This window comes from Dasypus novemcinctus, chromosome 21, assembly GCF_030445035.2.
Source record: "Dasypus novemcinctus isolate mDasNov1 chromosome 21, mDasNov1.1.hap2, whole genome shotgun sequence".
NCBI lineage: Eukaryota > Metazoa > Chordata > Mammalia > Cingulata > Dasypodidae > Dasypus > Dasypus novemcinctus.
Window position 1 is genome coordinate 6,632,727 of NC_080693.1, and position 23,103 is coordinate 6,655,829.

General features: G+C 37.0%; 2 long non-coding RNA genes across 2 annotated transcripts in view; both read left to right on the top strand.

The window, feature by feature from the left end:
* LOC131274934 (uncharacterized) overlaps positions 1–23,103 on the top strand; it is a 681,981-nt gene that overhangs the window by 346,729 nt on the left and 312,149 nt on the right. The window lies entirely within an intron of this gene.
* Positions 5,148–23,103, top strand: part of LOC139437255 (uncharacterized) — a 60,379-nt gene continuing 42,423 nt past the window's right edge. Inside the window, exons 1-2 of the long non-coding RNA XR_011646990.1 lie at positions 5,148–5,227; positions 12,904–12,962. This is a non-coding gene — a long non-coding RNA (uncharacterized lncRNA). The remainder of the gene's footprint in view (positions 5,228–12,903; positions 12,963–23,103) is intronic.

Here is a 23,103-nt window from a genome sequence, read left to right on the forward strand (position 1 = left end):
AAAGGATTTAACTATTCATTTGGTCTAGATTGGATGCATTCTTCCATTGTACTTAGATAGTAGTGGCCTAATTATATATCAAGACAATTGCTTTATTTGTGCATTTTTATTAAGAATCAACTATTGAAGTATATTGCTATTTTGATAGATTACTTTCAGCTTTCAAGGTATGCAATAATAATCATGTAAAAAAAAGAATATTGCTCCCTCCTTTCAAATTTCAAACATATTTATTTCATATTTCTATTTTACTAATTTTATGAACAATAAAACTGAATAACAACTATACTCTTTTCATATCACTTTTTATTGGAAATATGATTCATTTCCCTTTTACCATATGCACATTTTGATTAAAGGTAAATATATTGCAACAATATATTATTAATCATAGATAGTTTAGAATAATTTTTCTCAGATTTAAATTTACCTGTTAGAGAAAATTTAACTTTGTTTATATAAGCCTTTTGTTCTTGATTAATAATTGTTAATGAATAGTAACCAGTCATTATAAAAACTGAAAATACTAGCACATCTGAACACCCATTCATCTCCCTTTATCATAAGTGTTCCTGACTTAGTTATTTCTAAATCCATATTACTTTCCCTGTAATTATTCTAGTAGTGGTTACAATATTCAATATGTTCTCTTAAATATTTGAGGTATTTGAAAAATAACAGACACTTCTTATTTACCCCAGTGTTTTTTAAAATTGAGTGCTGCTGTAGGTAATTTACCAACTTTCCAGGACTTTTGTTCTGCTTTTGTGTCCTTAGAATTATTTCTTCATTTTATAAATATTATTTCATTCATCAAAATTTCTCTCATTTCAAGAATCTTTTTCACATGTTTACAGGAACGTAGTGTTCATTTTACACCTACAGATTCAAGTTTTGGTATTAAGAGAAGTGTTTTTCCACTATTGCTATGAATTTGTTTTATTTTTTTCTATTGGTTCTGTTCTCTTCTCAAAAACATTTTTTCCCAATGGATACCATTGTCTGTCTCCCAGTACTATTAATTTCTCTCTTATTACCTGCATAGCAAGTCTGGGTTGACCAACAGCTTTTCTGCAGATGTACTGTGTTTTGGCCAAAGCTGTGGAATCTATTAACTAAACATAAATTATCAGTCACCACAGATCCAAAGTTGTTTCAGATGTTTAATCCTATCTGCTTAGTTTTGTAGTTACAATAGGGCTTCTGATTTGTGCCTGATTTGGTAGAGCCTGGATTGGAGAGAGGGATTTGATGGTGCAGCCTGGCCACAAAGATTGAATGTGCCTACATGACCAGTTCACTCTGAGTTGCCAGCACCCCAGCAGATTGTGGGTTTATTGGTACCTCCCAATCTGTATATGTTGCTGGTAGCTTGAGACCTGGAGTGAGCGTGTGTCCTTTGTAATGTAGAGCGGAAGGACAAAAATGTCCATGCCTGATGTTGTATGAACCTTGTAATGAATATTGTTCTCCCATTATTCCTTTCTTGTCTCCTTTACCAGTTGTAAAGCTCTTCCCTAACTTTAAACTGCTTGAATCCTGTTGGTCCTTTCAGCTATCAAACTCTTAAGGTGAATAAGGTGTATAAACATGATTTTAATAGTCTTTATTTCTTCTTAAATCTGACTCCAATGACCTTGCCTGTATTTTCTTCATCATCGATTTTCAATCTCAATTGTCTTATACTCCTTTAATGTGTTCATGGTTTTATCTTACAATTATTTCATGACCATTGGCAGATTAAAGTATTTCTCTTATATATTCATGTCATCATTGTTCAATATAATCAATCCATTCCACACTGCATTCACTACACTTTCTCTTTCTGTCTCCTTTACTTACAAGGCAAAACCCAAAGCTCTGCCTATTTTTGACCCATTCTCCCTGCTGAGCATGGTTTCAGAATAAGGCATGATCTTGCTGTCTGGTTTAACTTAAATTTATGATCTAAGAATGCATGTGAGTCATCGATAATATCCTTTGATCTATTATACTTATTTCCTTTAGCTCTCAAACTCCAGCAGTCCTTTCATTGCACTTGGTTTATAATTACTAATTCTAATTTAAAAGAGCACACATAAGCCAAGGTTAATAGTTCACACTATCAAATATACAAAGTCTGTCTTCCCTACTAATATCTTGTTAAAAAGTGAACTTCCTTTGTTTCTATATAAAATCAATCTATTCCCAGGATCATAAACTCGAAGACTTTGCCCCTTCATTTATTCTAACTCATCTATGGACCATAAATATTATTTCATCATTCTCACTAGCCTATATATATCTAAAAAATGAAGCATAATATTTCTCCACATACTTCTATATTAATCTTCACTAATTTCTAGAAAACTTCACAAATGGATTGTCTATTCCTATGACACAATATTTTCTCCTGCTGCACTCTTGCAGATCCATTAACTGTAACATATTTTACACGTAGAGTACACTGGAAGAAATATGGACCTTTACTAAAATAAAAAATAAACATGATTGTGAATTTTGTCTTTTCTGGGGTTACCTTGCAGGACTGAGATAAAGATTGGCATTCATTTCACCCATCTCAAGATAGAACAACTTTATAGGTGGTATTTGATAAAAGCACTTGAAGATAAACTCTACCTGCAGTGAGCAACACATAATGGTCAAGCAGCAGGGAGACCTAGAAGCCTGGACAGAACGAGGCTGAGGAGTAAGATTCTAATGGAGTAAGGGCCTTGTGGAGCTAACACGAACCCTGGGGTATCCAGGGATTTTGTTCATGTGCAGCGTAGGAAACATGACCCTAAGATTATACTTCTGGCTGATCTTTAGGATCTCCACAAGAAAGAGGTGAAGGTCAAGCCAAAATAGGGGGCAGCTAGGCTTTATATGAAGGAGTGCTGCAGCTCACAGCCAATCTGCAAAGAATGCAAGAGGTTTTTAAGTATTTTTTTCAATTCCTGGCATTGAAGGAAGTATGTCAGGTCACTTGCTGACTGCTGAGATAAGGAAACAGGAACCTCGGAGACAGCACATGACAACAAATAGTTTTTTTCAAAAATAGTTAGAAATACCACCAAACAGACAAGTGCAACCACATGTGTATACATGCAAATTTATTTATGACAAAATAAGAAAGAAATACTCATAATGATACATGCATTATTTCTGCAGCCAGACCAAAGGCCATATTGGTATTTAAAAATCTTTTTTTCATGCTCATTCCAAATTCCCTTTACTCTCCAAATACACCTTAGTTGGATATGGTTCTTTGTGTGGTAGTGATATAGCCTGTGCATTAAATCAAAATTACTTCCAAGAGTACCTAGTCTCCAAGATGGCCAAATAAGTAATATAGGCCCTACAGTCTTTGAATGTTCAGAAGGGATGTGAGACTGAATGTGTATTCAGGGCTGCCTCCAGACGATGTGCTAATCCAAACTGGCTTGGATGTGGAGAATATGTAACTCACCTGGAGGAAATAACCTATCTGATACTAAGATCAAACACTGAAGAACCTAACCAAAGGTCTGTTTACCATCACTGTTAGTCTTCCTAATCCTATATCCTCTGTATAAAAGGGTCTGGAAAAGGCTGTTCGGGGCTCGGTTTTTATTAGGACAAGAGTCTGCTGAGCCCGGCTGGTTGAAATAAACCAACTTCCTTCTCGGTATTCTCGTGTCCTGGCCTTCGATACCGTGCATACCCGATTTCTCCACTACAGTAGGATAATCTAAATATTCACTGTTTTTTGTTGTTTGTTTATCCTTCCTTTATTTTGCTTTTTAATTAGATAAGTTGTAGGTTTAGAGAAAAGTCATGAATAAAATACAGAGGTATCATACACCACCCTATTATTAACACCTTGCATTAATTTAATATGTTTTTTACACTTCATGAAAACTCATTGACTACAGAAGAGTTCAGCATTTGCATGATGCTGTCCTATGCTTGCATGTTTTGATTTTTTTTTTTTAAGATTTATTTTTTATTTATTCCCCCCCCCCCAGTTGTCTGCTCTCTGTGTCCATTTGCTGTGTGTTCTTCTGTGACCTTCTCTATCCTTATCAGCAGCAGTGCTTCTTTTTGTTGCATCTGTGTTTCTTTTTGTTGCATTATCTTGCTGTGTCAGCTCTCCCTGTGTGCAGCACTATTCCTGGGCAGGCTGCACTTTCTTTGGTGCTGGGCGGCTCTCCTTACAGGGTGCACTCCTTGCGCATGGGGACACCCCTTCGTGGCACGGCACTCCTTGCGTGCATCACTACTGCGCATGGGCCAGCTCCACATGAGTCAAACTTCCCCTTTTTAACCTATTGACGTATACACTTAAGTGTTGTGTTCATATTGTACCATCATCATCACCATCACCATCCATTACCAAAATTTATCATCAAACCAATTAGAAATGCTATACAATTTAAGCATTACCTCCTCATTCCGTATGCTTATCCCATCCCCTAATGACCAAAATCTTAGATTCTGACTATGAGTTTACTTATTCTAATTATTTAATAAAAATGAGGTTATATATGTCCTTGTGCATCTGGTTTATTTCACTCAATGTTATGTCTTTAAGATTCACCCAGTTATGGCATGCATCAGAATTTCACTTCTTTTTACATCTGAAAATATTTCATCGTATGTATATATAACATGCTATTTTTTTTTGTAATTTTCTTTTTCTTTAAAACATCTATAGAGCACAGATTTTTAAAAAATACAAATCTATTAAAATACATATCACTTTCGGGAAAACAATATGAAAACTAGATTCCCCCTCCCCCCCCCCCAATAAACACTTCACAGGCTCAGAAAACAAGAGATCACCTCTAGAAAAGCTGTATATTAAATTCCCTGATGCCACAAGCTGCGCGTGTGGAAAAGTTTCACCCCAGACTTTATGGAACTGTGCTTTTACATTTGAAAAAAGTTTACAAGAGCGTATTTGTCAAAAAAGGTCTGTACAGCGCTGGAGTGTGGAGGAGGGTAGGGTCAAGGGCCCCAGGACAGCTGCGCCTCCACCTCCGGGCCTTGCGCCAAGGGAGCACGACTCCCAGGCCGGGGTGTGTGTGTGTTGGCGGGGAGGGGTGTGCGTAGTCCTTGGGCAGTCTGGCGAGGCGCCCAGGTGTGCTGGCGCTCCCATGCGTTCCCAGCCCAGGTGCGAGTGTGGGACACACGCGCGGTCCAGCTCGTCTCCGGGAGCCTCTCGCAGGTTTTCCGGGCGGTAGCCGTGCGGCTTGTGGTCACAGTAAGTGCGCTCCGGTAGTTTCTAGAAGGCGGGGCGGCGGGACAGGGGAGCCAGAGCAGCTCCAATGCGCGGTGGGCGACGCTGGAAGGGTCCCACTGGAAGCCCTAGGCTCCCTCAGGCGCTGGCGCCCTCAGGGCTCTCGCGAGAATCAGCTGCCGAGGCCGACCTGCACCCCCCCCCCCCCCCCCCGCCGCCCCCCGGCAGAGGGAGCTCGGGCTCCCGCGCGCCTCCCTTGACCTTGGGGAGCCCTGGAGCGCCCTGGCCCGGTTTCCTGCTGCCGCCGTCCCCGCGGGGTCTCGACCAGCGAGAGCGAGAGCGGCTGTCCTTGGCCTGGGGCCAAGCGGCCGGGGGCTGGGTCTGGCGGCCGCTGAGCAGGAGGTGCTGAGGGCGTGGCCCAGGGGGTGGGCGGGGGTCGGGGCGGACGCTGGTGAGGCCTGACTCAGAAGGGCGACTTCTAAAGGACGACCCCAGGGGGACTAGACACGACCACTGAGACTAGGCTCCTGTGTGTGCTGGGGGCGGGGTGAGTAGGGGTCCCTTTAGACCCTGGGTCCTGCTGAGTTCCTGGGGAACCAAGGTCAACACTGGGGTCAGCAGCCACCCCTTCCCCTTCCCTAAAATCAACCAGAAACCAACCTGGGAGCTGTGCCGCGGAGGCCTGCGCGCAGCAGGGCCATGGGGACCCGGCCTGAACCTCAGCCAAGAAAACCCTCCTGCAGGGACATCGCGGGGGTCTCCACCCAGACCCCCGCCTCTCGTGGAGCCAAGCGGGCGGTGGCTTCTCGGTGGGGCCCCTTGGCTGCTGTGAGTGACCAGCCTCGTGGGCTCCCCGCGGGCCTTTTGCTCTCAGGACAGCTTGGTCTCCGGACCCTGAGACGAGGAGGCCCGCGGCAGGAGAGGAGGCCACACAGCCAGGGCCCTTCTGGGTGTAGAGGGGCCTGGACAATCAGTTAAGCTGGCCACAGAATGAGTTAGAGGGCGCCTCTACTCTAGAATAGTTTTTTTGTAAGAGTTTGAGAAAGGTTGGTGTTAATTCTACTTTAAATGTTTGGTAGAATTAACAGTGAAGGCATATGGTCCTAGGCTTTCTTGGGTGGGAGGTTTTTGGCTATTGATTCCATCTCTGTACTTGTTACAGGTTGCTGTGGTTTTCTCTTTCTCCTTGAGTCAATTTAGGTAATTTGTGTATTTCTAGAAAATTTTCCATTTCATTTGGATAATCTAATTTGTTGTGTACAGTTGTTTATAGTATTACTTATAACCTTTTTTATTTCTGTAAGGTCAGTAGTTGCATTGTTGTAGATGTCGAGAGAGGTTTAATTATTGTGTGTGGAAAGGCCAGGACTCAGTAATAATTTTGGGAAGGAAAAAGGAATTTATTTATGACCGGCTGGACTTGGGAGCTTCTCATTCAAAACCAAGTCCCAAATAAGATTTTTGATTTCTTTTTATATGGAGGAAGCGTTAAACAGTCCTTTGTTTCAGTGCTGAATATGTTTGAAATAACACATATCCCCCACATTCTAGGTAAACTTTTAGCATAAACTTCATACATTCCATGTAAGCTTTTAACACATTTGGTTTGCATCCTTCCTGAATATTTAAAGTTTATTTACATTGCCTAATTGTTTTTCCAGGACAGGAATTGTTACCATGGTTACCAAGGGCAGGGCTGTAGCTCTCACCATCAGACACACACAACTCAGGTTATTTACAAAGAGACAGCCTCCACCTATAGCATATATCATTCCCCCTTTATGCCAGCTTAATTTGCTAAGCTTTGGCATAATTATCGCTGGCGTTATGAGGTGGGTGGCTGTTTGTTGTTTTGATTGATTATCTCACTTATCAATTTCCCAGCGAGGGCCTAAAGACAAAGTTCCTGGGTAACATCTGAGGCTTATCCTGTTTCCAGAAGTTCTCATCCTGGACAGCAGAATCCTGGGGGTGGGGCCCCCCTAGCAGCCATCCTGGAGGTTACTGGTGCTTACGTGGAATTTTTGCCAGGTTCTAGATCCATCTATTAATTTTATTTTACTCTTAGAGAGTTTACACCTTTAATCTTAAAGAGGTGCTGAAGAGAGATGATCTCTTCTCCGTAACTACTTCCTGCTGGCCATGGGTTGTAGTCCTTACCTAACAAGGTGTAAAACCTTTGTTATTTATTTCAAATGGGGCAAGATGGATCTGTCATTTTGTGTGAAGTTGGGTGAAGTTTTCATTGGCTAATAAGAGGTCCATTCTGAAAGAAACAAATTTAATTAGAATTTTGGAATACCTGTTTGTTAAAAGAAGACACTGGATTACAAAGATAGATGCCTGCAAAGATAGCACTTCTTTCAAAAGTTGGTGGGGAACAGTATATATATATATACTTTTTAAAGTTATTGTATGTTCAGAGAGATATTGTAATAGATAACAGTGTTAGGTACTTAGCTTTGTTTTGAAGACGAATTTCAGGCTGTTTAATGATTGGCACTCACGTGCTCCATCATGTATTCCTGGTGAACTGGCACCTTCTTGGGCAGTGGGTTCCATTCAGTATTAGTGCACCAAGTCGGAAATACTTTTATGGCTCCTGTAGGAAATTCTTATGTGTCCCTGGTGAACCAACTCCTCTCAGAAAATAATGTCTATTAATTTCTTGAGAGAGAGCACCCACCCCTTGCCAGGAACCCTAAATATGCTATTGGAAACCTGCAAAGCACATTCTACCGTCCCTCTCCCTTAGGTGTGCTACAGGGGGGCTAGTTAATTTTCTGACTCCACCTTCTCCCAGACCAAGTTTCCTATCCCAGGGCATTTAGGTAAATTGGGCTCTCTCACCAGATTCACCTCTCCTCTCTTCCTAGGCTCTCCCCAAGTTAGCTGATATGCTCCTCCAGACTCAATAAAATTGAGCCTGAACTCCTTGGGCCCCTCTGCACCTCCCACCTAAGTCCTCCCACTCACAGATAGTCCACGACCAGAGGAGTAGGGCAGTGCCAGATTTCCAGGACTGCTGGGCTTGGGAAACAGAGCCCTGGGAGAATGTGGACTTGGGGTATGTAGATCTGCAAAATGTGGGTTGCAGGGGTGCAGGGAACACAGGCTTGGGGTTCACGCATTTGGGGAACATGGGGCTTTGGAATGCTGCCGCACGACTGGCAGCTGTCTGAGAGTGATGCACCCTCAGCCCTAGGGGGAAGGGATTTACCTTCCCATGGCTTCCGAGTTCAGTGTTAGAAACCCACAGTTCTACTTTGAGCAAGCACCAATTCTGCTGCAGTCTCTCCAGATCAACATCCAGGTACCTCCTGCCCTGTAGGTTCCTGAAACAGCCCGCTCCAGCAGAATTCCATCACCACACAGTTGGTCCTTTGCAGGAGAGATGACAATGGTGTACTTACTCAGATGCCATCTTGCCCCACCCCTAGTTGGAATTCTTTAAGCTGTGAGAGTGATTAGAAATACAGAATAAAGTTTTTTCTATTTTGCTTTTAATTGAATAATTTCTGGTAATTTTGACTGTTTAATAGGTGACCCACTGCTAGTAAGCCAGCCTCGTTTTGCTACACATTAGAGTACAATAGAGTAGTAGGGTGGCTGAGCCTGGTATTAATTAACCAGTTACCTGTAAGTCACTGGTGGCCCCATTGTTTTTAGTGAAGAGGGCTGTTTTATTTTATAGACATGTTTATTAACTATTTAGAAAATGGTTTACCAGGAATTTAAAATGTCTAATGTACTTTTGTACATGATTTAGAATAGAAAAGATAACACTATAATTATTAGGCATATATTTAGAACAGGATAAAGGTACAGCACTTAATATGAATGTATTACTTAATGCATAAGGATTCTAGGTTGCAATTAATAGTTTTAAGTTTCAGGTTTATAATACTTTACATGCTATTTCTCCATGGGAGCAGGCCATAATGCCAATTTGTTTAAGTTCTACTCACAGTACTCTGGTATTTATTGCTCCACTTCATATGTTCTTCACAGAAGCTGCAGTACCATTGGTCTTAGAGAGAAACTAGGGAGTAGATTTTATCAACCTGGTGCATAGTGGTCTCTAGCACTATAGTGCCAGTTTGGAGACGATATTCATTGTACATTTGGCTGTCCTTAGCCACAATTGGCTACTGCAGGAGCTTGAAACTGCAAAGTAGTTTCCATCCACTTCAGGAGCATGACCAGAAAGGTAGTAGATATTTTATTGTTTTAAAGGTTAGTGATCAAGTTAGCCAATAACTCATATGGAGAGGCAACCTGAAATGTATTCAAGGCCTGGTTTGAATGTACAAGAGAGTTTGACAATGTTGAAGTTTATCCCTTGATTTTCATACATATTTAAACATTTTCAATGTAATATGTTACATATCAAATGACTTTGTTTATTTTTACATTTTTTACTATGATTTTACTTTAGTAGTAGAGGAAAAATTATTTTTCATTGTTAAAATGAAAATGGAAGATTCCCAATGAAATCAAGGTAATCTTTTGTTACCATTACTTAAATATGCAACTTGTAGTGACCTTTAGACAGGTTTCATTGCTATGAAGTTATTTTTTGCTATTAATATTAATTCAGGTTTTTAGTTATTAATGACTTTTTAGAACTAGAACCATTTAAATGCTTCAGTTTGGAAGACACTTTTACAAACTTTTTACAATTAGCTACAATTACAGACTAGCAGATTTACTTTAGATTACAATTAGGAGCCAATGGAATTTACCTTATGCATTTAAGAGAGAGCAACTCTACATTTAACTTTATTTCATTAAACACGAGCTTACAGTTTTTATTATTTTAAAGATTTAGCATATATAATGTTAACTTGTTAACCTGATATTTTATAAACTAAAGAGATAATACCTAAGTTAAATAAGTTGAACTTGTTTTTGATTAAACAAAGAATGTTGTTTTCTTTTTTACAGGGACTTAAAACCTTTGTTTTTGATCATTTTAAAACTGAATAATTTTAAAAGCATACTAATTTTTTAGGCTCTGGAATATAAAGCAATTATTTAACCTGTTTAATTATAATTTAATAAGGGTTTTATACCTGTTTAAACAGTTTCTATATTTAGATTTTTACATGACCTTCTATAATGTTTAGTTTAATTTGGGTTTTAGGAATATATATTACTTATATAACTGCATATAATAAGCAGACATGAATAGTTTGATACAGAAACACCATTTAGTTATTTAAAACCTTTTTTTTTTTCATGGTTCATTTAAAGTATAACTCCCTTACTGGCTTTCCTGGTTATATTGCTGTTTGGAGGGAACCTGGCAAGCATTTGGGCTTTTGTTTAGACTGGAAAGAAACCAGGTAGCTTTTACTCGTTTTTTTTTTTTTTCCTTCTTTTTGAGACAGCCTGAACAATGGAGGGGTTGCTTAGTAAGGCTTGGTACACTCAGAAGAGCATTGCCTAATCTTGGAAAACCTGACAACAGTTATTTCTGATTCCTGGTGGAAATGCCCAATTAGAATTAATTTATATTATTTTAAAGGTCAACTAAAAAGACAGCTTTTCCTTTAAAAGGGTAAAGAGGAAATGAGAAGACTAAAAATATTTAGAATAGCATAAAAATGAAATGCATAAGCCCCTTTCTTTTTAATTTAACTCTAAGTTTTTAAAGCTTAATTATTGGGTTGAATTGTTAAGGGGCTTAACTGTAAGGTAAGGCAAATGCAAATGCAGTTTATAATTACTATCACAATAGTTGAAGACCAGGGGTGAAATTAGTCATAAAATAATTATAAGATAAGTTTAAATAATAACTACCACCATCACAGTAACCACTAGATAAACACGAAGTAGCCATAAATAGAGGCAAATTAATTCAATATCACTATTACAATAGCTGAAATCCAGGCCACATTTACTCCATTGTAATAGCTTTAGTTATAAATTTATGTATGTATATAAAGGTACTTATACAATGATCTTAATTCTTAGTTACAGTTTTTAGTATGTTTTTACCTTAAGATGAATCAGATACTTTTATTTATTAAGTTACAAGAACCTTATTAGTAACAACCCTGAGAAGCTTCCTTGTTTTTTCTAGTAACTGAACAAATTTCATCTGCAAGCTATGCAATTAATTTACCTGCAAGACATCACTGTCATTCAAATATTCATTTTGTTACTTTTTGTCATGATTCCTTAGGCACAAATTAAAGCTAGGGTTTTCCTGACACTGCTCCCCCAGGGGAGTCTTGCCTTTTTCCATGTTTGGAGTTTTTTCATTCCCAGAATTTTTCCAGAACTTCTGTTATCCCTGATTTTCATCAGGAGGATTCCAGCAGAACCCACATCTTTTTCTTGACTAAAAATAGTCTAGGGGTGCCCAGATTTGGGGTTCACATGAGTCTTCCTGGCTCCCCAGGGATCTAGAAGGAATAGCAAAATGCTACCTTCTCTGGCCTTCATTTGCAAATTCTGGATGATCCCCCAAATGTTGTAGACATTGAGAGAGGTTCAATTATTGCATATGGGAAGGCCAGGACTCAGTAATAATTTTGGGAAGGAATAAAGAATTTATTTATGACCAGCCAGGCTCGGGAGTGACTTATCCAAAACTTGAGCCCCGAATAAGATTTTTGAGTTCTTTTTATACAGAGGAAGAGTTAAATGGTCCTTTCTTTCAGTGCTCAGTTAAGTTTGAATTAACACATTATCTTCCACATTTTAGGTAAGCTTTTAGCATGAATCCTATACATTCTAGGTAAGCTTTCAGCATGAACTTCACACATTCCATGTAAGCTTTTAACACATTTGGTTTGCATCCTTCCTGAATATTTAAAGTTTATTTACATTGCTTAATTGTTTTTCCAGTACTGGAGTTGTTGCCATGGCTACCAAGGGCAGGGCTGTAGCTCTCACTGTCTGACATACACAGCTTAGGTTATTTGCAAAGAGATGAACAGCCCCCACCCATAGCCTATATCAGCATCACCATTTACATTTCTGATTTTAGTTGTGTCTTTTCATTTTCCTTTGTAAGTCTAGGTAGTCATGTTATTTTTATTAATTGTTTTTGAATGAACCAACTTTTGTATTGTTTATTTTCAATTATTTTTCTACTGATATGGGCTGTGTGTGGGGGGCTGTATGTTTCTTCATAAATAACCTGGGCTGTATGTGTAAGCTAAATATGTTATTTCAAGTTTACCTGGAATGTGGAAAATATGCATGGGGGGATGTATATGTTAATTGAGACTTACCTAGAGAGTATATGTTAATTGAAGACCTATCTGATACTTACCTAGAGAGTGTGATAATTGAAAACTTATCTGATACTCAGATAAAACACTTGAAACTCTAAGAAACTAACAAAAGGTTCTTTTGCATATAAACACCACCATTTAACTCCTGACTCATATATCCTCTGTATAAAATAAACTCAAAAATCTTATTCCAGGCTAGGGTTTTTGAACAGAAGAGTTTCTGAGTCCAGCTGGTCATAAATAAATTTTTTCTTCCCAAAATTATTACTGAGTCCTGGCCTTCCATATGCAATTATTAAATCTCTCTGCTTCCACAACACTACCCTATTTCATTTATCTCTTCTCTAATCTTCCTTCCTTCTGATAACTTTGGGTATACTTTGCTCTTTTTCTAGTTCAAGATGTCCAGCAATGTTCTTAATTTTTTATCTTCCTTCTTTTTTACTATAGGCATTCACATCTCTAAATTTTCATCTGAGTATCACCTTCATTGCATCCTGTAAGTTATGGTATGTTGTGTCTTGGTTTTATTCATTTCTAATTATTTTCTGATTTCCCATGTGAAGAAGAAATTTACTATGTTATTTACCCATTTATACATATTGTTGGACACTTGCACTGCTTTTGGGATTTGTGAATAATGCTGCTATGAACATCAGTGTGCAAATATCTCTTCAAGTCCTTGCTTTCAAAACTTTTGTGTTTATGCCTAGAAGTGGGTTTGCTGGGTCAAATGGTAAATGTTGTTTCTGAAAGTCTTTGTGAAAGAATGTAAGTGCTCCCAGCTTCCATTTTATTTTCTGTAAAGTGCTGGAAAGCACCAACGATATGCCTAAAAACAAAGGTTGCTGATTGGATTAATTTGATGACAATTTGCTAATGTGGGGTTTCCTTAGCAAAGCCTAATAATAATGTCATTTTATTCATTATTTATTTTTATCACTTAGAGGTTTTTAGGCTCATTAAATAAGATTTCAGAACTTGAGTACTTTTTTCAGCTTTGTAAGGCAGAAATAAATGCAAAGTCCCTGGCTAGAAAGATTTCTTTGAATCCTGTTCTTTAATTAACTGACACAAAAACCTGTACCAAATCAGTGACAAATACTGAGTCCAGATTTTTTTGCATATACAATGTAAATAAAAATGCATTACTTGACATATACTGTTTTATATCCATTGTGTCCTTATTATAATATTTGGTCCTTTAATAATGAGTTTTGTTTGCACTGGAATAAAATCTAAAGAAATTTTGAGTTGATTTATATTCATTGCCCTTATAGTTTAAGCATGACAATGTATTGTTTTCATTTTTATCTCTTCAGATTTTCTTAGCAAGTGAATTTATTTATCCAGAAAATTTTCACACGTTTAAAACAGATTAATTTGAGAAATAACCAATATTGTTTTAATACTTGTCCTTTTGTGTTATGATACAGATATAGACTTTGCTAATAGAAATAAAATTCCACTTAATAGTTACTACATTAAAGAAAAGTAACTAGCTCTTGATGGGACATCATATTCAATCCTGGACATTTTTAAAGACCACCTAAAGTGATTTATAGATTCAGTGCAATCCCAATAAAAATTCCAGCAACTTTCTTTGCTGAAATGGAAAAGCCAGTCATCAAATTTGTATGGAAGGGTAAGGTTCTTCAATAGAAAAAATCATCTTAAAAAAGAAAAATGAAGTTGGTTGACTTTTACTTCCCAATCTTAAAAATTATTACACAGCCATAGTAATCAAAACAGCATAGTACTGGCATAAGGAGAGACATACTAATGATTGAAATTGAATTGAGAGTTCAGATGTCAACCCTCATATTTACAGCCAACTGATGGTCCACTCAGTGGGGATATAATAGTTTTGCCAAAAATGATCTTGGGAAAATTTGATGTCCATGTACAAATGAATGGAGGTGGGTGCCTAGTTCTTACCATGTAGAGCAAACAAATAAAAATGGAACAAAGACCTAAATATAAGAATCAGAACTATATAGCTTTAGAAGAAAACACAGGGAAGCAACTTCAGGACCTTGTGTTAGGCAATAGTTTATTCAACTTTATATTCAAAACACAAGCTTTATTATTATTTTTTATTTTAAAAAAATTTAAAAAGGTAAATGGGACTTCTTCAAGCTTAAAAAGTTTTGCACCTCGAAGGCAACTCTAGCTACTTTCATCCTGTTTGGACTAGACTGTTGGATGGATATCTGATTCCATCCCCACCCTGTCAAGGCAGGAGGAGAAATAGTGCACCCTCAACCTCTTTGGAAAACTATAAGTGACTTTTTTGTTTGAATATTTACTTGGTTGATTTAAATCTTTGACTATTTTGATTTCTATTTAAGTTGATTCTGACAGATTTTGCTCATACTTTCAGTATTTCTGCGGAGGAACAGGCTTTTGGAGACTCTAATCTGCCTTTTTAAATTGATGTCTCCCTAACTTATTCTTTAATTAGGTTTGATTTATGATTCACTCACTTTTCTTGGTATAATTCTACTCATATTTTATATTTATTTTTTTGTTTTTTATTTTATTTTTCATATTTAAAGATACTTTAGATTACATAAATATTACATCAGAAATATAGGGGGATTCCCAAATACCCCATCCCCTCCCCATCCCAGTTTCCAACAATAAGATCTTTCATTATTGTGGTACATTTGTTACAATGGATATACATATATTGAAGCATTGCTACTAACCATGCAGTATAGTTTAATCTTTTCTATTTCTTTTTGAGTCAGTTTTGTAAGCTTGGGTGTTACTAGGAATTTGTCTATTTCATATAGCTTTTCTATTTTGTTGGTGTACCATGATTTCTTGTCTTTTCTTATAATCCTCCTTATTTTTGTAAGGTCATTAATTTCCCATTCATTTCTGGCTTTAGGAATTAGAGTCTCCTACCTTATTTTCATGGTCATTCTCACTAAAAAATCATCAGTATTTTTTATATTTCCAAAGAATGAGTGTTTGAATTTGTTGATTCTATTGTTTTTCTGATCTCTCTTTTGATCATATCCAATCCATTTTTTATTATTTCCTTTCTTCTGATAGTTTGGGATTAGTTTTCTCTCCTTTTCCCAGTTCTAAAGAATGTGAAGTTTGGATATTTATTTGAAATTAATCTCTGAGCACTTATTTTGCTTCATCCCATTTGTTTTCATATCTTTTATTTTTGTTTCCCTTCAATCCCTTTTGTTTTTGTTTCCCTTCATCTTCATCTTCTTTATGGATCCTTATTTTGTTAAATGTTTGTTAAACAGTGGTTTTATTTTGTTGTTGTTTGTTTAATCTTGTCATGTATTTGTGAATGGAGTTTTATATGGAATATTTTTAAAAGAGACTTGAAGTCTCCCACCAGACAACCTTATAGAAATTTTTTTAATTATGTACTAGATAGTTAAAATAAACCCACATAGCCACTGGAAAAAACCTTATATTTTCTTCAAACAAGTAGACTGAGTAACCTTATGACTGAAATATTGTCTCTTTTTCAGTCAGCTTCTTCTGCATAACTGTAAAAAATTCTCATGTGTAGTAATGAACATTCATTTATCACTTCTATATTTGTGGAGTTCTGTTTACCTTGGCTGTTGCAGTGGTATGTTAGTAACCACTATGCAAACATGCTTATAGAGTTCTGCTTTTCTCTTGATCATCTGAGTATAGACTTTTGAAGACTATTTCCCAAGACATCCATCAGCCCCATGGGAACATTAGACACTGGTAGATTTGAACCTTAGCTGAGTCATGGTGTAAATTCTAGTAGAACCTGGCTCAAAAGAATGTTTGTCAGCCAGAATAAAGAAGAATAAACTTGAAGATAGGATAATTGAAATGATCTAGTCTGAAAGACAGGAAGAAAAAAATAAAGAAAAAGTAAACAGTGTAAGGTGCATGTGGAAGACCAATTGTATGAAAATGTGCATTAGTTGAGTCCCAGCAGAAGAGAGAGCAAGGCATGAAAAGAATATTAGAAGAAATAAGCCTTCCCAAATATGAAAAAAAAAACATGAGTATTTGCATAAGTAAAGACAGCAACACAAATACACATTAAAGGTAAAAGGAAAGAGGTAGTGCAGTAAGCAAAATTAGAGAATAAACTTGCTGTGTACAGATATATTTCTGAGATAGTACAGGCTCATATCCAGGCCACACTTACAGTGACTCTCACAATAAATTGAATTACATGATTTTTTTTTTGTTTCCTAGACATATACAAGTTATGTTTATATTCTGCACTAAGTGCATCATAGCATTATATCTTAAAAGTCAAAGATATAATGCCTTAATTAAACAAATTTTATTGCTGGTGATGTGATCCACTGAGATTGGAAACAAGACACAGATGCCCACTCTTTTCACTGTTATTCAATTCAGTACTAGAAGTTCTAGCTAGAGCAGTTAGATTTGATAAATAAATAAAAGGCACCCAAATAGAAAAGGAAGAAGTAAAACTTTCACTACTCACTGATGATATGATCCTATACTTAGAGTGTCCTAAAAAATCCACAACAAACTATTAGAACTTATAGACCATTACAGCAAAGTTGTGGAATAAAAAAATTAATGCATAATAATGACTAGCATTTCTATATACTATTAATGATCAATCTGAGAAGAAAGAAAAATTTCCATTAACAATAATAACTAAAAGAAACAAATATTTAGGAGTAAATTTAACCAAGGACATAAAGGACTTGAATTCAGAAAACTATAAAACTTGCTAAAAGATACTAAAGATGACTAAAAAAATGGAAAGATATTCAATGTTCATGGGTTTGAAGACTAAATAACATTACAATGTCAATTCTACCCAAACTAATCTGTAGATTTACCATCATTCTAATAAGAATTCCAATATACTTCTTTGTGGAATTGAGAAAGTCAATTATTAAGTTTATCTGGAAGGATAAGAGTCCCTAAATAGTGAAAAATATCTTTAAAAAGAACAAATAATGGACTTTTACTTCCAGACTTTAAAGCATATTATCTAACTACAGTGGTGAAAACAGTATGGGACTGGCGTATAGATAGACAAATTGACCAATGGTATCAAATTTAAAAATTGGAAATAGATTGTCAAGTGATTTTTGACAAGGCTGTCAAACCCACTCAACTGGTTCAGAACAGCCTATTCAAGAAACGGTGCTTAAAGAACTAGATATCCATATCTAAAAGAAAGAGGACAACTATCTCACACCTTATACAAAAATTAATTCAAAATGAATCAAGGACCTACATATAAAAACTAGAACCATAAAAACCCCTAGAAGAAAATGTAGGGGAAAATCTTCAAGATCTTTTTGTTGGTAATTTCTTGGACCATATACCCAAATATGAACAACAAAAGAAAAAAAATAGATAAATGGGATTGACTCAAATACTTTTGCCTTTCAAAGGATTTTGTTAAGAAGGAGAAAAGACAGGCAAATCAATTGGAAAACATCTTTGGAAACCATATATCTGATAAGGGATGGATCTACATGTTATTTAAAAAATCATACAACTTGACAAAACATCAAACAACGTAATTAAAAATGGGCAAATATTTTCAAATACATTGTTTTCTGAAGTGGAAATAGAAACAGAGAAAACACATATGAAAAGATGTACATTATAACTAGTTATTAGGGAAATGAAGATCAAAACTACAATGAGGTATTATGCCAAAAAATATAGTAAGAAACTGCAAGCATAGTAAAGGATGTGGAGAAATAGGAACACTCCTTCACTATTAGTGGGAGTGTAAAATAGTGCATCCTCTGTGGAATATGATTTGTCAGTTCCTCAGGAAACTATAGATTTGCCATATGATCCATCAATCCTGCTACTAGGCATATATTCAAATGAACTGAAAGCTGGGACATGAACAGATATTTTTACACTGATGTTCAATGTGGTATTCACAGTTGCGAAAAGATGGAAACAACCTAAGTGTCCATCAAGCAATGAATGGATAAACAAGATATGGCATATTCATTCAATGGAATATATTCAGCTATAAGAAGAAAATATTTTGAGGAAGCACATGAAAACATGGAGGAACCCTGAGGGTATTATGTTGAGTGAAATAAGCCAGATACTAAAGAATGAATACTGTATTGTCTCACTGTTGTGAAGTAAATATAATGCGTAGATTTATGGAGTTGAACTTGGAAGTATAGGTTGATGGGAGATGAAATGTGGGATGAGAAGGGGGAGATGATGCTGGATGTGAGTTTTATAAGGTCAAATATAAATATGTTGTAATGGATGGACCTGATGGTAAAACATTGTAATGAATGTAACAAGCCCTGTTGATGTATGGATGTGATTGTGGTGTAAATGAGTATTCTAGAGATTATTAGAGGACAGCTGGATGTTAATATAGGAAATGTATAACAATGATTTTGGTGGTAGATGAGGATTATGGTAAATCATATAAAAACAGGAATGTTCTACAAGGTAATAAGAATGTGGTGATGCATGGGAAAAATATGGCCAATGCAATTTATAGACTACAGTTAACAATATTGCAATATTTTTGTAGCAAAAGCATAGAAGGTAATATATTAATGCTAAAGGTAAAAAAAGGATTATGTGGTTTGCTTTTGTGAGATATGAATATGATTAAGCAGTTTTTTCTCACTTCATTTTTTTCATTAGTAAGGAGAACTTGACTTCATCATTTAGGTAATCTGTGTTAATCTATATATCCTTCTGAACACTAGAGGAACAGTTGAGTTAGTTGTTGGAATTAAAGGGGTAAATATTGCTTTAACACAACTTTTAGGAGTAATACTTTCATAAATTTTTTTTTCTAAGATTTATTTATTTATTTAATTCCCCCTCTCCCCCGGTTGTCTGTTCTCTGTGTCTATTTTGCTGCATCTTGTTTCTTTGTCTGCTTCTGTTGTCATCAGTGGCACGGGAAGTATGTGCGGCGCCATTCCTGGGCAGGCTGCACTTTCTTTCGCACTGGGCGGCTCTCCTTGCGGGGTGCACTCCTTGCACGTGGGGCTCCCCTACGGGGGACACCCCTGCATGGCAGGGCACTCTTTGCGTGCATCAGCACTGCACATCGGCCAGCTCCACACGGGTCAAGGAGGCCCGGGGTTTGAACCGCAGACCTCCCATGTGGTAGACGGACGCCCTAACCACTGGGCCAAGTCCGTTTCCCAAATACTTCCATAAATTTTTGAGCTGCCCTTTTCTGTTATTTTATTTTTTTATTTTGAAATAAAGTTTGAATAAAAATGCTTTATTGCTTAAAAATGCTAACCATCATCTGAGCCTTCAACAAGTCATGATCTATTTTTGTGGGTGGTTTCTTGCCTAATTGTTGATGACTGCTTACTGGTCAGGTTGGTGGTTTTGGAGGATTGGGGTGGCTGTGGCAATTTCTTAAAATAAGACAACAATGAATCTTGAGGCATAAATGGAGTCATCTTTTCACAAAAGATTTTCCTGAAGTAGCAGCTGATTATGTTTGATGGTATTTTACCCACAGTAGAACTTGGATTTGTCTTATCCATTAAAGTTTTATCATGAGATTGTAAACTAAGGAACATCTTCATGTTCTACTTCTAATTATAATTCTTTTAGTATTTGCCCCACATCTGCAATTACTTCCTCCACTGAAGTCTTGAATCCCTATCCATGATGGTTGGAATTAACTTCTTCCAAATTCTTGTTCATGGCAATATTTTGACCTCCTCCCATGAAGCACAAATGTCCTTTTTTTTCATTAAAGAAGCTTTAGATTACATGAATGTTACACCAAAAATATAGGGCATTATCATAGATGTCACCCCCTCCATCTGTTACACTTTCCCTCATTAACAACATCTTTCATTAGTGTGGTACATTTGTTATACATGATGAGTAAATATTAAAGAATTGTCTAGTAACCATGGTCTAGAGTTTACATTATGGTTTACACTTGACACTGTGCAATTTTATAGGTTTTGACAAAATGTATATTGGCCTGTATCTGTAATTGCAGTATCATACAGAACAATTCCAATGTCCAAAAAATGTCCCATATTACACCTGTTCTTCCCATTCATGCCTCTCAGAATCACTGGTGACTACTTCCTTTATATCAGTGGTACAAGTTATTCCATTATTAGAATTAAAATAAGTCCACTTTGGTCCAGAGTTGAACTCCCCCATATATTCATTCTTTAATCTTGAGGAAATGGACATGGTGATGTTCCCTCTGCTTCTGAATGAGAGGGTCTTAGATCCCACCATGCAGATGATTGGAATTCTCTTGCTTGCAGCTGTAGATACTCCCTGTTTTTTGGGATGGAAATTGTCCATAATCATCCTTTTGTAATTGTAATTGTCCTGGGTGTGTCCAGTGAACTGAAAAGTAGGGGTTGATTGCTACTGAAATCCAGGGCTCAACCAGCATATGAACAGTCAGAAGATTTAAGTCTCTGGGACACATTTAATGGGTATAGTGCAAATTATAGGTTCAAATAAAAGGGTCATAAGAGCCATGCATAGGAAAATTATAAATGAGTCTAATGCTGATACATTGAGGGGATAGGTTTGACATACTCTAAGACAAGACCCACTGAAAGGTTGTTGAATTCTTGAGATTGTCTACCCTGCCTATAGTGCCTAGATGTCTCTAGAACCCTCAGGAACCCCTCTGCTTAAGGCACTGTCTACTGTGGCAGTGAGGTCATCCTGAGATATGCGTAAGTGTAACCTTTGGAATGACCTCCTGACTCACTGAACTCTCTTAGCAATAAAAAGTCATTTGTATTTATATTTCACCCTTTTGCTCCAGGTGTTTTCCAAATGCATTGCAGTTTGGCACTTGGTAAGAATCCCTTGTGCCAGGGAGGCTTATCTCTAGGAGTCATGTCCCATGTAAGGAGGAAGGTAATGTGTTTATATGCTGAGTTTGGTTTAGAGAGACACCACATTTGAGCAACAAGGAGGCTTTCAGGAGGTAACTTTTAGGCCGTATATAATTCTAGGATAAGTTTCATTTCAGAAGAATGAGGTTCCTAAATACAACTAGCTCATTGGTCTGTCATTTGCTAGGCACTGCCCATGTACCCTAGGGATTTTTGCCACTATATTAGTGAATATAGCAGACTCCCCAGAATGGGAATTTGATATTTTTTCAGTTATTTTGTGGGTCTCCACCTACTGAGGCAAGACCCCATGACCACTTGAACACATTCATATTCTGTAAAGACATGTCACAGGTACACCCCTCCCACACATACCCCCAACTCAGGCACCCCAAATCAGTGATTTCCCCCTTCCACAGTTAGGACCTTTTTGCAATCCAAAACCTTCTCAAAAACAAATCCCAAAAATAAAGAACCTAAAAAAATAAAATATACATGAAAAAAATTGCATTGTGTCTTTAATCACCATAAGATCTATCTTTTATTTAGTGACAATTTCTTCCATATGTTCCCTCAGTGTCTTCTATTTTTTTCAATTTATTTTCAAAAAAGCTTTAGGTTATAGAAAAGTCACATCACAAATATAGGGGACTCTTGTATATCCCTCCCACTTCCCCTTTCTCTCTCACACTTTCCCCTTCAATAACATCTTACATGAGAATCATACATTTTTTACAATTAGTGGACAAATATTGAAGCATTGCTCTTAACCATGGTCAATGGTTTACATTTTTGTTCACATTTTGCACTGTATACTTTTATAGGTATTGACAAAATGTATACAGGCCTATATCTGTCATTGCAAAATCATGGAGAACAATTCCAGTACTCTAAAAAATATTCTATGTTCCATTTATTCTTCCTCCTCTTCCTTCCCCTCCCCTCAGTAACTGTGGTAACAACTAAGTTTCCATTTTTGAAGAATAAGTTTCATAATTACATGAATTAATATTAAGGGCTTGACATATTGGTCTGTTTTCTTTTATTAGGCATTGCCCCTCAAATTGAGAACCTAGTAGGTCTCCCCAGGATGGGAGTTTACTATTTTCTTGCTTATTGTCTGGGTCTCCATGCACTGAGATAGCATCCTATGGCAGGATTAATGCTTTTGTAAGTGTTCTGCCATATTAACTGGAAGAACAGTGCCATCATTGTAATTTCAGCCACAGACATGCCAATCCTGAGTTTATCTTTTCCTTCCTTCTTCCTTGAACCCTCCCCCCCATTTCCATGGATTATCTAAAACAAATCCCCATCCTACTCACCCTCATATTCTAGCACCATTGACCTCACTCATCCCTGCACCACTGTCACCTACACTCACTGCCAAACCACCCTATTTCACCTTATAGGTTTCATCTAGACTGGCATCAGCTCACCATATTCTACTTCCTTTCTGTCTCCTGATAACCTGTCTTCTAGACTCTAGCTCTGTGAGTCTGCTCAGTGTGCTTAGGTCATATCATTGAGGCCATGTAATATTTGTCCTTCAGTTACTGGCTTACTTAACATAAGATCTTCAAGAGACTTCCATGTTGTCCCATGTGTCAATACTTCATTCCTTCTTACAGCTCATAATATTCCATTGTATGTATATATCACAATTTACTTATCCATTCATCTGTTAATGGACACTTGCATTGATTCCAACTTTTGGCAATCATGAATGATGCCACTATGAACATTGTTGTGCACATATCTGTTTGTGCCCTGCTTTCAATTC